The following is a 14307-nucleotide window of genomic DNA, read 5'->3' as shown; positions in this document are numbered from 1 at the left end:
TGGGCTTCTGGCAGTTGGGTAAAAAGTATACCTAGTCCTGGGCTGACAGCAGGGTGGATGCAATGAAAGAGGGCTGGGGGCACATGTAGAAAGCTAGCTCCGGCATGGGTAATAGGGCACTCACCGTCAGAACATCCCCTCCATGTCCTTAATCTGCTTTCTGCTGAACTCCTTGAACTTGGTGTAGGGATTAAAGACCCTCATGTTCGGCGACGTCCACTCAGCTTCTTCCAGGTCCCCCATCCATCCTCAGCTGTTTGTACAGCCTGAATGCAAGCTCATCAACTGACTCCGCACCCGGTCAGCATCTGTCACGTCACAGCCAGAGAAGGAGCCGGTTCCCGGCAGCTGCCATGTTACCGCACAGCTGATTGGTGGAGAGATCGCCAATGGGAGATTGGTGGTGGATGCTTGGAATACACAGCAGCACTGCGCTACATCACTAGTATTACTGGGCAGGGGCGGGCGGGTCCCCTGTAGATCAGGCAGTCAGCGTGGCATGCAGGTTGGAGCGGGCAGTAGTGGGAGTGGGCGGGCCCTTTCTGCAGAGTGTCCGGGCCTGGGACTCTAGTCATTATGTGAACTACAAGAAAATGGCTGCTACCTTCCAGCACAGTTATGGCTTCATGAGTGCTACAGTACACTCTCTGTTCAGAGGTGCTGCTTTCACAATCTCGCTGAAATCCTTTTTAAAAGTACTGTAGTCAAGTATTTATAAATCCTTTAAACTACAGCTTGCTTAGGTGATTTGTGGCTGACAGGCCTTGCTGGGACTTCTAGTATTTCTGCCAGAGATGGAGAGCCACAGATCACACACCTTCCTATACACTTAATACACACATATGTCTAATGAACCCTGACAGCGATTTATAAAGCCACAATATATGGGATATTTATTTGTGTCACTTAGTAGGATTAGCAAATCACCTTTTCTAATGCTTTGACCAGATTTCTAAATTCATTTCTAATATCCCTATAATCCAGGGGCGTTTCCAGAGAGGAGGGGGCCCGTGTGCAGTCTCCGGCTGCGCACTGAACGGTGTGCGGCCAGCGCAGCACTTATAGACTCTGGGCACTAGAGTGTGCCCAGGGTCTATAGCGCATGCACAGGTCACAGAGAAAATGGCTGCAGCGGCCATTTTCCAGCCGTTTTTTTACAGGCGCAGACACCGGAGCCGACGTGGGACTTCGGTGAGATAAGTTTTATGGGTGCAGGGTGTGCGGTGATGGTCCCCCCTGGACCCAGGAGCCCGTGTGCACAGCACACCCTGCACCCATTATGAATACGCCCCTGCTATAATCCCATACACTCTGTAGCTCTCAAGTAGGGTCTGCAAGAGTAATTATGTCATTGTTTCTATTTATTAATTTTTTTAAACATTTTCCTATTCTTTATATTGGTATACCGGCTGCCATGACACGTAGAACTCTGCATCCCGGAGAATATACGTATTATTTCCATGCTCGCAAAGGAGGTATCTCTACGGCAATGTCACATTCAAGTCTGCGTCAGGACCTACTTCTGTGTTACGCACATGGGCTTATATATAAAATATAAATTTTTACTATATGGTGGTGCTGTCTAGTTTATTTTTGCGGAGGAATCTCCCCATTAAGCCCCTTTCTGCCTGTATCTAAATGACTGGCGCCTGATTCAGAGACAGAGAATAAGGATTATGTGGACTACAAGAAAATGGCCGCTGCTTTCCAGCACACTGATGGCTTCATGACTGGTACAGTACACTCACTCTTCACAGGTGTTGTTTTCACAATCTCGCTGAAATGCCGATATTTACCGCAAGATTTGCGATTGCTCATGTGCGAACACAGCACTGCGCACACGCAGCGTTTGCAATGTACGTTCGTACAGAGGAACCATTCGCAAAGTGAGTGACAGGTAATCAGTGTATCGGGTGGGGTAACGGGGTGGTTAGAAGAACGCAGGCGTGTCTGACCATTTAAACGCCGTTTCATGGGTGTGCATAAATTAGACATTGCGATTTCCTGCGCAGCACGAGAGCGACTCTGCATGTCAGGAGAGACGCAGTGTTTGCGGACGTTCAGACGTGCCTTACATGCTGCCTGACTGCCCGATGTGCGTCCATGTTACCGATGTTTATGCTGTTGCACGTCGTCTTATAGATATGAGCAGGGCCGGCGCTAGGCAGCGCTGCGCCCAGCGCCGTCCTGTGTTGCCGCCCCTTCCCTCCTCCGCTCCCTCCCAGTTGAGCTTAAATATATCCCATAGCGCTGGGTGGGAGGTGGGCGCTTCCTGCGCCCTCCGGAAACAGTAGCGCTCCGGGCGACGGACCGGCTTGCCCGTGCCTGGAGCTGCTACTGGATATGAGAAGGCGGCAGTGGGCGTCCCTATGCGCGGCTGTGCTTTGGAAGGCATTAGTATATTTTAGCAACTATGATCCGTGAGAGAATGCGATCGCATTACCGCCCGTATCTGAATGAGGCCCATCATCTCCAGGGGAAAGGCTGTGTCAGGGCTTGGAATGGTGAATAAATAGGGCAGTAAGAGGGCATTCCTGCAGGCCTCCTCCATCACACATCTGTACGGTGCAGAAACACCTGCTGCCCCCATATGTTCCCCGTCTACAGGAAGAGTCATCTCACAGCTGTGTCAGGACAATAAATAAATCCCCGTCCCCCTTCTCCATGGGCCTCTGTCCACTGATATTTATCATTCTGCTTCTTCAAAGCAAACATTCCAAGTGCTGAGTAATAAATACCCAGATATGTTCTCGCAGCCTCTGAAGTAATCACCAATGTCCCATACTGGCTGCATTGTTTGCGTTCAGTAAATTACGTTTATGTCCTGTTAAATGGCGAGGTTAGGCAGGACACAGCTCTTCCTGTCATTTATTTCCAATTGTGGCTCATATCATCTGATCCCAGCAGACAGGTGGTCACCTGACGCTGCCATTCTTAACGCGTAACGGCGCCCGGCTCTTGCTGTGCGTAACGGCACCCGGCTCTTGCTGTGCGGAACGGCATCCGACTCTTGCTGTGCGGAACGGCACCCGGCCCTTGATGTGCAGAGCGGCACCTGGCTGGCTCTTGCTGTGCATAACGGCACCTGGCTATTGCGGAGTGGCACCTGGCCCTTGCTGTGCAGAGCGGCACCTGGCTCTTCCTGTGCGTAACGGCACCTGGCTCTTGCTGTGCGTAACGGCACCTGGTTCTTGCTGTGCGTAACGGCACCTGGTTCTTGCTGTGCGTAACGGCACCTGGCTCCTTCTGTGCTAAAATCGACAAGATTCGCAAAGTGATATCTGAATACATGGCATGCAGGGACAGAGCTTGCTAGAAAGTTCTGTCCCTGCGAATCCTCTTCGCACACTTTTCAGGGTATTTCAGTTTGGACATGTCCCTCACAAATCTAACAGTCTCTGCACATTGTACATCTGCCCCCTGCAGTGTAACATGGTGTTACCGAGATGCAATGTTACTGACTCTTTCTTACTCTGTATCAGACCCATATTATCCTGTATAAGCGATTGTGCTGCTGTAGCTGCAGCTGCTGTCAGTGACCCTGCATAACTGCCATGCTTGCCGACTTAGACAGTCTCCCCGAGAGAAGCAGCAGGTGGGCGGAGTGGGGGGCAGGGCCACTCAAAATAGCATCATTAAGCCCCACCCCCACGGGAATTCACCGCAATGCCGCATATTTTAAATAGGGGCGGGGCTAAACTATGCAATTCTCATAGAATCTCATCAGTAGGCCCAACCCCCAACACACCGACCCGCACCCATTAAAAGAAATACACTCAGTATTATCCCCGGTCGCTGCTGCATTTGCATATTTTCGCACATAGACAGCTGCGGGAACATTAGCGTACAATTGTGAGTCAGGCCCCGCTGGGCAGGTTAGTGTCCTCCGAGTCAGAACCCTGCATGAATATGGCAGATGTACTGTACTTTTCCCTGAACTCCATGGTGGCATCTTGGATCCCCCTAGTGGCTTTCTCACAGTAGTACACTGCCCACATTTTACCTACAGAAGCCTATGAGATGCTCACACAAAAAATAAACCATCTAGAAACAAAAGGCCACAAAAGAAATTGAACACAATTTGGATTGTGCTTTTAAATTTGTAGTTGAATACAGGGGAGTATCTATAATGGGTGTGGGGTGAACACGGGCCCCTGGGTCCAAGGGGGGCCCACACCACACACCCTGCATCCATATTATAAAGCGAATTCCAGAGGGAGGGGCATGGTGTTTAAGGGGCTACACCTCAAAAGCTCTAAGAGATACCGAGCTGAAATTTGGCATGGACAGGTAGCCCTGTTTCTCGGTGCTGCGTGCCAAATTTCAGAGCAAAAAATATGAGGATTTGGGAGTAATTTAAAATTCCAACTGTCAGTTAGGAACACTTTTCTGCTGTTGTTTATGGGGGATTTTTGGGAAGGCATAAGTCAAGGTAGGGGGCGAATTTAGACTTGGGGTTTGTTTCATTAGGTAGCTCTTGTTCCAGGGTAGGGCCTTTTGGGGTTCATGTAATTGAGAAAGTTACAGCTTTTAAACTATTACCTCAAAAATGCCCTATTATAGAGATAGAGAGTTCAACTTGTTGCGCAGCCTCAGTAAGAGCCTTCCAGCAGGGGGTGTACTCACTGTGGCTTCACATGGGTGCACCAAGATGACTGCCTTCTGCAGGCATTAGCGACGTGGAGACCCAGCAATGGCAGCGTGTGGAAGCGGTGGCGGTGACTTGGCAGCGGAGCAGTAGTTAGTAGTGGACCCGGTGGTGGTGCGGGCTGCGGGATCCGGCATCTGTGCAGGTGTTGGTGGCGGGCCTGGATCCAAGAGGATCCAGTCCCTGCCAGCCATTCTGCAGAGTTCAGCAGCAGAGCCCATTCAAATTTCCTTATATAAGCCAGCGTGAGGAGGCGGTGGCATGGCAGACCGGCGGCGTAGAGGGAGCAGTCAAGAGCTCCCGTAGAAAGAAGACGCTGGAAGTCCTAGTGGGCGGCGGCCATGCAAAAGAGCTTACACAGGCTGCCGCCCACTAGGTGAAGAGGACACCAGAAGCCCTAGGGAGGTGGCAGAAATGCAAAAAAGCTAATTGTCTGCCACCCCCTAGGTGAAGACACCAAAGACCTGCCGGATTGGCACCCAACAGGCAAGGACACTGAATCACTGGCGGGTTGGTGCTCGCCAGGGGAAGGTGCTGAAGCCCTGGCGGGTTGGTGCCCGCCAGGCGAAGACAACGAAGTCCTATGGTGGGGCTGGCCACGAAAAACAGCTTAAAGGCCGCTGCCCCCCAGGTGAAGGTGCAGACTAAATAAATGATTTAAAAAAAATTGGTGTAGTCTGTTTATTTTAATATTTCATTTACAGGTGTACTACAGGTACCAGTGGGCCCTAAATGCCCTGCTTGCTGGTATTTTTGGTTCTCCAACTACCAGCATGCAGGGGAGGTTTGCTGGGACCTATAGTTTACCCGCAAAAGACAATATTCTTTCAAATGCACCACATTACACAATCAACCCGGCACCCACCGTCCAGGGGTGCCGGGGATAGCCTCGGGCGATCAGCCTAGGCCTGAGGTGCCCTGGAGAGGTGGACTCCTTTATTGTGGGGGTCTCCAGCTCCCCAAAGATCCCTGGACTGGACTGACTAGCGATCAGGGTTGATGCTTCGGCTGGGGGACCCGGTGAAAGGGCTCCCCTGGCTGTGGCATTAGCCCCCAAATAGAAAAAGTCCGGTGCTGGTTCTGGATAATACAGGGGGGACCCTATGCATTTTTTCTCCTGTATTTTCATAACCAGCTCAGAGTCCAGTGCTGGTTGCGCTGAATATGGGAGACCCCTATATCATTTGTCCCCTGTATCTTCACAACCAGGACCGGCATTGAAGAGCTCGGGACTGGTTGTGCTTTACACAACCTGGCACCCACCACTCAGGGGTGCCGGGTTTAGCCCCGGGCTATCAGCCCAGGGGTGCCCTCGAAAGGGGCCCCCCTTTTTTGGGGGTCCTCTGCTCCCCAGCCTGAGCTGACTAGCAGTCAGGATTAATGCTTCAGCCAGGGGACCCGGTGGAAGGGTTCCCCTGGCTGTGGCATTATCCCCCTGCTAGAAAGAGCTCAATGCTGGTTATGGAAAATACAGGGGACCCCTATGCTGTATTTCCAAAACCAGGACCGGCTCGGCTGAGCCCAGTGCTGGTTGTGCTAAATACAGGGGACCCCTATGTTTTATGTCCCTTGTATTTTGACAACCAGGACTGGCTGTAAAAAGCACGGTGCTGGTTGTGCTAAATGCAGGGGATGTCCCCTGTATTTTCACAACTAGGACTGACAGTGAAAGCTTGGGGGCAGAGTATAGTGGAGTGCGTCTGGGCACGTGAGTTATTGGCAGAGTATAGCGGAGTGCGCCCGGGCATGTGACATATTGGCAGAGTATAGCGGAGAGCACCCGGGTTGGCAGAGTGTAGCTGGTTGTGCTTTGGGTTGGGGGGGGGGCATGTCCTTTTTTTTTTTTTTACACATATTCAATATTTAACATAGATGGATCTCGCTGATACATTCATGCGTCTGTGTCTTATTGATTTTATTTTCTCAGATGCATGTCCAGCGCCAGTGAGCCCCTGTCGCCCACTGATGCCCCTGTGCAGTGCCCCGAACTCCCGCTGCTGCCCCGCAATCCTGTAACCCGCCCCCGCAGTTGTCTCTCCCTGTGCATCCCCAAAACACCACCTGTTTCCCGGCCTTCCTCCAAATGTACCATTTTGTTGCACGTTCTCCCCTGCAGGTGGCCCGGTTTACTCCTCGAAAACCTGATAGTTAATACATTTTTAAAAAGCAATGAAATTCCATAGACAAAAAGCCTTACGGTCTCACATGTCCCATTAAGGCTTCGTAGACATGATCTGAAATTTCACAAAACCTACTGAATTTATGCCTTTCAAACTTAAAAAAAGCAATGAAATTCCAATGAACATGTTCCATGTGCAATGCAGATATGGTATGCCATCACACCCTGTGGTTAACTGCAGATTCAACACTCTCACAGAGGGGCCTATTCATCATCACTTAATTTTCACAAAAGCAGTTGAAAATGCACATTTTCACCTGCAATTGTAAAAATTAAGTTATCGGGCCATTCATCAAGAGGGTAAAGCAGGAGATATCACAGATATACACTAGTATCACAGATATCTCCTACTTACATTCTGTTTGCGGAATGGCCCGCTGTCCCCATACACTAGTATGGGGACAGAATTCATCAAGCTCCGAAAATATAATATTTTCAGAGCTTGACTGCGGGAGTATTTGCCATCTTCAGATGGCGAATGCTCCTGCATCGCAACCCACTCCTTCCCTATGGGAAGGAGGTCCGGGTTGCGATGAGGGATCCTCTCGGATCCCTCCGCCCCTGTCCGGCTCCTTCTGCTGAATGTGGGGGCTCTTTTGCACATGCGTGACCTGTAGTGACGGGACCGCAGTCCCGTCACTACTCCAACAGAAACAGTGAAAAGATTCATTGCTCCGAAAAGGAGCAGTGAGCGGCTCGTAGGGACAGCTGATTTTGCATCAGCTGTCACCGTTCCGGAGCAATGGTGACTTGCTCAGATAGCCGTGGTGAGTCAGGATGTTAATGATCGGGGTCCGCTCGGACCCCGATAATTAACATCATGAATAGGCACCAGAGTGTGATTGCTGTCGCTCACAGAATTGTGTGCTCATTGGAATACACACATGCAATGTGGATGGGGGGAGGAGACAGAGCGGTGTGGATGGGGCAGACAAAGGCATGGAGAGGGAGGAAGATTAAGCAGTACAGATGAGGGGGAGCCAAAGTGATGCAGATGGGTGGAAAACAGTGGTGCAGATGGGGGGGAGACAAAGTGGCATGGTTTGGGGGACAGAGCGACATAAATGGGGAGTACAGAGTGGCATGGATGCGGGAAGACAGAGCAGTGCAGATGGGTAAAGACAGATTGGTGTGGATGAGGAATACAGACTAGCAGAATGGGAGAACACACAACAATAGGGATTGGGGAAGACAGATTGGTGCGGATGGGTGGGAAGACAGAGTGGTATGGGTGAGAGGGGAAAGACAGAGTGGCATGGTTGGGGGGGACAGAGTGGTGAAGATGGAGGAAGAAAGAGTGGCAGAGATGAGGGGAAGACAGAGTGATGTGACTGGGGGCAAGGCAGTGGTGCAGATGGAAGGAAACACACTGGCACGGATGCAGGAAAACAGGGCGGTGCACATGGGGAAAGACATATTGGTGTGGATGAGGGCGTGCAGACTAGCACAGTTGGGACAACACACAGCTGTAGGGATTGGGGAATATATAGCAGCATGGAGGTGTATAGGGGAAATAAATGTACATGCATAGACAGAGTAAGATAGTTTTAGAAATTAGAGAGCTGCATGTATACTGTATTTTGAATTATATGGATGTATTGAGTGAGGATGTTGGAACCCAGTGGGATTATTGTGGTGACTGAATGGGAAGATTGTGGGCACTGAGGGCCTGATTCAGAGCCGGACGCTATTTGCGGATGCTCGTTCAGAAAAAGGGTCTGGCTATTTAAATTGAGCGCTCGCTCTTTGCGGTCTGTTGACGCCTCTATGTCTGAGCGAGCGAACGAAACATGCGCTTGCTATATTGTAAAGACGACCCTTGGCCGCTCGCATCATACATCATCTCCGCTATTTATTTGATTAATCGAGTACATCGAAAGGCGTATGGATTGCTCGCTATTCTTGCGGTAGCATTTTCCTACCGCAATCATGCGAGCAGTTCAGGCTAAAAGACAACCAAGTGACGTGGTCGATGACGCTGCTTTGTTAATTATGCACACCCTTAAAACGCCCGTTTTGACCGTTTGGCACGCCTGCGTTCGGATCTCCACTCCCCATTTTCAAGCACCTTCCCGTTACCACCCACATACGCCTCATTCTGTCACTCAAATTAGCAGGCATTCGCTATTTTGCGAACACACGATTTCCGACCACACTGACTGGTTGGCGCATGCGCATTACGACCCAAACGCATGCGCAGATGTGCGAACATCGCTCGGAGTGAACGAGCAGCCGCTTACGAGCGGCTCTGAATCAGGCCCTGAATGAGATGTGTGAGCCACATAACTGCTCAGACCTCAGTTGCATAGACTGCATGTGTGTATTCCAATGAGCACACAATCCTGTGAATTAGCAACTCCACCATTTTGTAAGTGACAGCAATCTCACTCTGTGAGAGTGCGGAATCTGTAGTTAACCATATTGCGCAAGGAACACGTGTTTAAGAAGCCTTAATGGGACATGTGAAACCATAAGGTTTTTTGTCTGTGAATGATCTAATACCTCTCCGAAGTCCCGCGTCTCAGCCTGCACAAAACTCCATATTTAACTCATCACAATTGAAGATCTGCCATTGCATATTGTATTTATGCTCTGACACCGTTACTATACTTACCCTGTACAGCGCTGTGTGGATTTTATATGCGTTAATAATAATAATCATCATTATCCGCATAAGGCGCAGCCCAGATGGCGAGGAGTTGTAGGTGATGTTGGCATTGCGAAAAGCTAAAGACATTTTCTTGTGATCGTGGTTCGTGCAGTTAGTGGTAACATGACAGTGGCCAGCAGGTGGCAGTGCAGGAACACAAGTGTAACCCGGCTGAGTGAATGGATGAACACTATTGATGCAGGGTATGCAGAAGCATTTTATACATTGAGCAGAAATTAACCACCCAGAGCCATAAAACTCAATTAGTGGTTAAATCTCCAACACGTCCACTGGGTAAATATTGAAATTTTCCTGGGTTACAAGGCTTCTGCGGGCCTGTGTAGATCAAATCTGCTGCCCTATGTGCTCGTCTAGGACTTACGTTATATATGTCCCATTAAACATTCGCCTCTCCCTGTGTCTGCTCTGTGCCGCACAGATAAATAAATAGTGGCTGCATAAAAGAGGCCTTTATTCTGTAACTTCACTCCCTAAACACCACCTTATATAGAAGGAAGTATGCGGTATAGACTTGCTGGTTACACAAGATGCTTACATACAATACATAGCGTTTGTTCAGTTTGCTGCATATGAATCGAAATTGGCCGCAAACATTGCATCCAAATTGGTCAGATCCAGCTGCATGGTGGTCCTGAATGTGACTGTGTTACGTCGCCCGCAGTTATACCAGCTCTGAGCTTCAGCTTACAGACCAGTCACCAGTGTAAGTGACTGAGGTATGTGATGGCACTGGGTGGTGGCTGGTTTTCTGCCATAAGACAGTACTGCCAGCACAGGGCCTGTACAATGCACGGCTGACGGCACAATCCAGGTCTTGCAGGGAGAATTGCATACGGCCATATAGTCAGGGCATGCCACCCAAACGGCTGTGTATCACAATCCGCGGTATTGCCAGTATTCACAATGCAAGGTTGTATCATATATCGCACAGGGACGGAGCTTGCTAGAAAGCTGTCCCTGCAAATCCACTTTTTCACATAAAATACCCTGACAGTGTGAGAGCACGAGCCACCGGCTCCCCCCTCCCCATGCTCGGCACTTCTGCCCCCCTCCTTCCTACGACAGCCTCGCCGCTACTAAACTTACACTTACCAGCACTGGCGATCAGTGTCCCGGTGAGGTCCTTTGGGACTCTGCTCAGCTGGTCTCCGCTTTAGTGTTCTGTGACCTCGGTGAGCTGCTCTTACACTCTTACACTGACTGGGGTCACAGAACAGGATCCCGGAGACCAGCTGACTGGAGTCCCAGAGGACCTCACCGGAGCACTGATCACTGGTCTGGGTGCAGGTGAGGGAAGGCTGAGTTAGAGTAGGGGAAACGGGAGGGTGGGGACCTTATCCGAGTGGGATTATAATCACAGGGTTACCACCAATACCCATCCCCACAATTACTTAGGTCAGTTGGAGGCAGATCACATTTCCCATTCCAAGCATGGGAAATTCAATCTGCTTACTAAAAATATGCCAATTAAAGGGACTGGAGTAGTTATTTACTATAAAACTGCTCCAAAAGCCCCTTAATACATTTAATTGAAACTAAAATAATGTGAAAAGGTGTGCAAACACCCAAATTGGGCCCTAAGTGCAAGCGAGGTCCCTGACACTGGCACAACGTAAGCAGGTGACGCAGCCCATGGAGGCGCTGCCAGTTTTCAGCCCTACATGGGGTGACGTCAGCGTTCCCCAAGAGCCCCAACCGCCCAGATTTGTTCATTACTTCATCTCGTTAAAAGACCTTTTTGTTCACATATAAAACCAGAGACACAAAAACAGAGAGAATAGACCCAGAGGGGGAAACATGACTGACATATTAATGGCCGGGACAGAAGGTAAATGATAGGATGTCAGGGCAGGTACTTACCAATCACAGGGAGACCATGGTGCCCAGTACTGACCAATCACAGGGAGACCATCGTGCCCCGTACTGACCAATCACAGGGTGACCATGGTGCCCAGTACTCTGTTAGCACGGGGCGATCATTCACAGGAAACCTCTATTAACCCTGCAATGACCCCAGGCTCCGCATACTTCATACATTAGCGTATAGTTATTATAAGAGAGAGATTTAAGAGTTGCCCTTATGGCTGGTGTGGTGTTGTGAGCAGAGGTATGGTAATTTATACTAAAATAGATGTGTAATGGCATTAATTTTATTGGTTGAGTCCCAGGACTAGTGCTTGTCCTTCAAGTCTATCTATATATAAGGTGGGTGTGCAGGTTTAACAGAGGGGGTACATGAAAGAGAGCATTTATATCAGGATAGTGGTCTAGGCATCATCATTTCAGACATTACTGGGAATAAGAAGGAAATAACCACAACAGAAGTATATACCAGAGTTACAGTACATCAGCTACAATTGTGTATAATTAATACTTAGGATGACTTTAAGGGAATGTAATGATCTAGTTTTTTTGTTAATCAGATTTTCTTCCAAAGTGTGAAAGGCTTGTTCTTGTTAAGGTGATCAGAACTGGCCGGTCCGTCCCAAACAGATACGCACATAGACGCCAAATCCAAAAGATCCAAACTGTCTGCGCTTAGGCCGAGCCTGCCCATTGGATGGAGTACATTTGCACAGTCAGACATTATACATGGTCAGATTTTAATATCTAAGGGGGGAGATGAACTAAGGCCCATATGCAATCTGAGGCGAAAAGTAGAGGTCGGACTTTTCGCCATCATCACCGGTTTTTCTGGGATAAAGAATCGGGCGCGTGCCCGCTTTATCCCAGTATTTAATTACTATTTTGGGAAATCATCCTGGCACCCCCCTAAAGATGTCCTGACATGGGGGATCACTATGGGTACCCCCGTTTTAACCTGCGGAAGGTAAGTCGGGTTTTTTAATAGCCGTGGCAGGTGCATAAATGTGGCTTTGCTAAAGTGGTGAGGAATAGCACTTATTTTTATTTTTTGGGGAAAATAACTATGCCCATCAAATTTGGGGAACACGAAAATGGGTGCAAGGATATTTTAAAATCCCTAAAGTTATTTTTTAAAATTCTTCAAAAAAGCACCTGCCGCTCTACCAGCCGCATTATAGAAAACACCTGTCGCATATCTGGGGACCCTTCCAGAGTCTATTTCGCTAGTTTTTAATTGTGTCCCCCCCCCCTACATTTTTTTTTTTTTGCCCCCAAAATTAAAGTACAATTTTTGGGGTGTCCTAAGGAATTTTTTTTTTTTTTTTTCAACACAGATTAAATTAAGGGGACATTCTAAAGGCTGCAGCTATTTTTTTTTAAGCCTGCACCCCTAAACCCCAATTCTGCACCTTTTTTTCGCCATGTACTACATGGAGAAAAGTTATCCCCGTTTTTTAACAAAGACTTTTCGCACCGGCGAAAAGTCCTTGAAATTGAATATGGGGATAATTGAAACAGGCGAAAATGACGTCATCGGCGATAAATTATCAGACTTTTTGCCTCTAACTGAATATGGCCCCAAGTCTTGGGGAGATATAAAGTACAGCTCCCATCAGCTCCTGTTTTCAAACGCAGCCTGTACCGTGCCAGTTAGGAGCTGATTGGTTGGTACTTTATCTCTCTTGATATCGCGAGGTGTTTTGGATATTATTTATAAACCTTACTTATTATAAGAAGAAATGGAATAATCACACCAATACCAACTCTAAAATAAATGACAATGTTTTCCTTAAAAAGCAAATCAATTCTACATGTATTATTGTCAAAGCAGACTTACAACATAAAAGACATTAGTTCAGCAACAGTAACAAAATGATTATGTGCAATGCCCAGCATAGACTCCCAAGGTGACAGCCAGCCCTGTTTATACTTACAGCCCAGCGCCCCGCGACTCTCTCGACCTACGATCTCTCCTGCTCAGCCCGACCCCTCCCCTTTTTGATCAATCTTTTATACTTTTTCCTCTCTGCTACTGACATATTCTAAAATGGCGAATATTAATTAATTCAATATTCATGCGCACTAAACATTTCACTAATTATATATTTTAATCATAACAAAACCTATAATCTCCTTTCTATGTTCTCAAAATACTGGTGACCGCATATAGGCCAAGGCTATCCTGATTAGCTCCCTTCTTGCTTAGACAGGTCTGAGACCTACTGTCTCCTAGTCTGTTCATACTCAACTAACCCATGATTCTATCTTGCTAGAGAAGAAATAGTTTTCCACAGTTCTGATTTATACCTATTTCTGTAATAACACTTATACCTTTTAGATTAAACAATAATAACTGTTGCTTCAGACACACACCTGCCTACTTTAGAGAGAGGATAAACCTCATCTCTAGGCCTGAGGCCATTCGACACATGTCGGTCCTCCGCAACTTACAACTAATATATATTCTGACTCATTTCTATGTACTCTTAATTGCAATGAAAATAATGAAAGACATAAGCATGCATATATTCGTGAATTGCTGAAGGAATATGTATGATCACATATTCCAGCGTTATCAGTTCCATCCTCATGAAATTTGAGGGGTCATAACTCCGAAAAAAGTTCATGTCTCTGAAGAAAGTTCATATCTCTCAGATTGCATCATCGGATTTCTTCTTAATCCATTGGAAAATCTTCTTGAAGCATTTCACTAATATATAGAAAATCAACAACATTATCATGACAAAAAATATATTAATCTTCCCATTGCGTGCATAAAGCCACCAAACCAATTTTCAACCCATGCGAACTAGGTACTGGGGTTCGACCAGGTGAACCAACTGTCGCCAATCACACCCTCATGTTTATTTATTCAGCATCAGAAGAATTTGTGATGTATGTATGACACTAACTCATATACTGTTTGTAATGTGACACAATATC

The sequence above is a fragment of the Taudactylus pleione genome, unplaced genomic scaffold (assembly GCF_031769625.1).
Source record: "Taudactylus pleione unplaced genomic scaffold, aTauple2 ptg000969l, whole genome shotgun sequence".
Taxonomy (NCBI): Eukaryota; Metazoa; Chordata; class Amphibia; order Anura; family Myobatrachidae; genus Taudactylus; species Taudactylus pleione.
The sequence above is the reverse complement of the archived record's forward strand: the minus strand, read 5'-3'. Positions refer to the sequence as shown.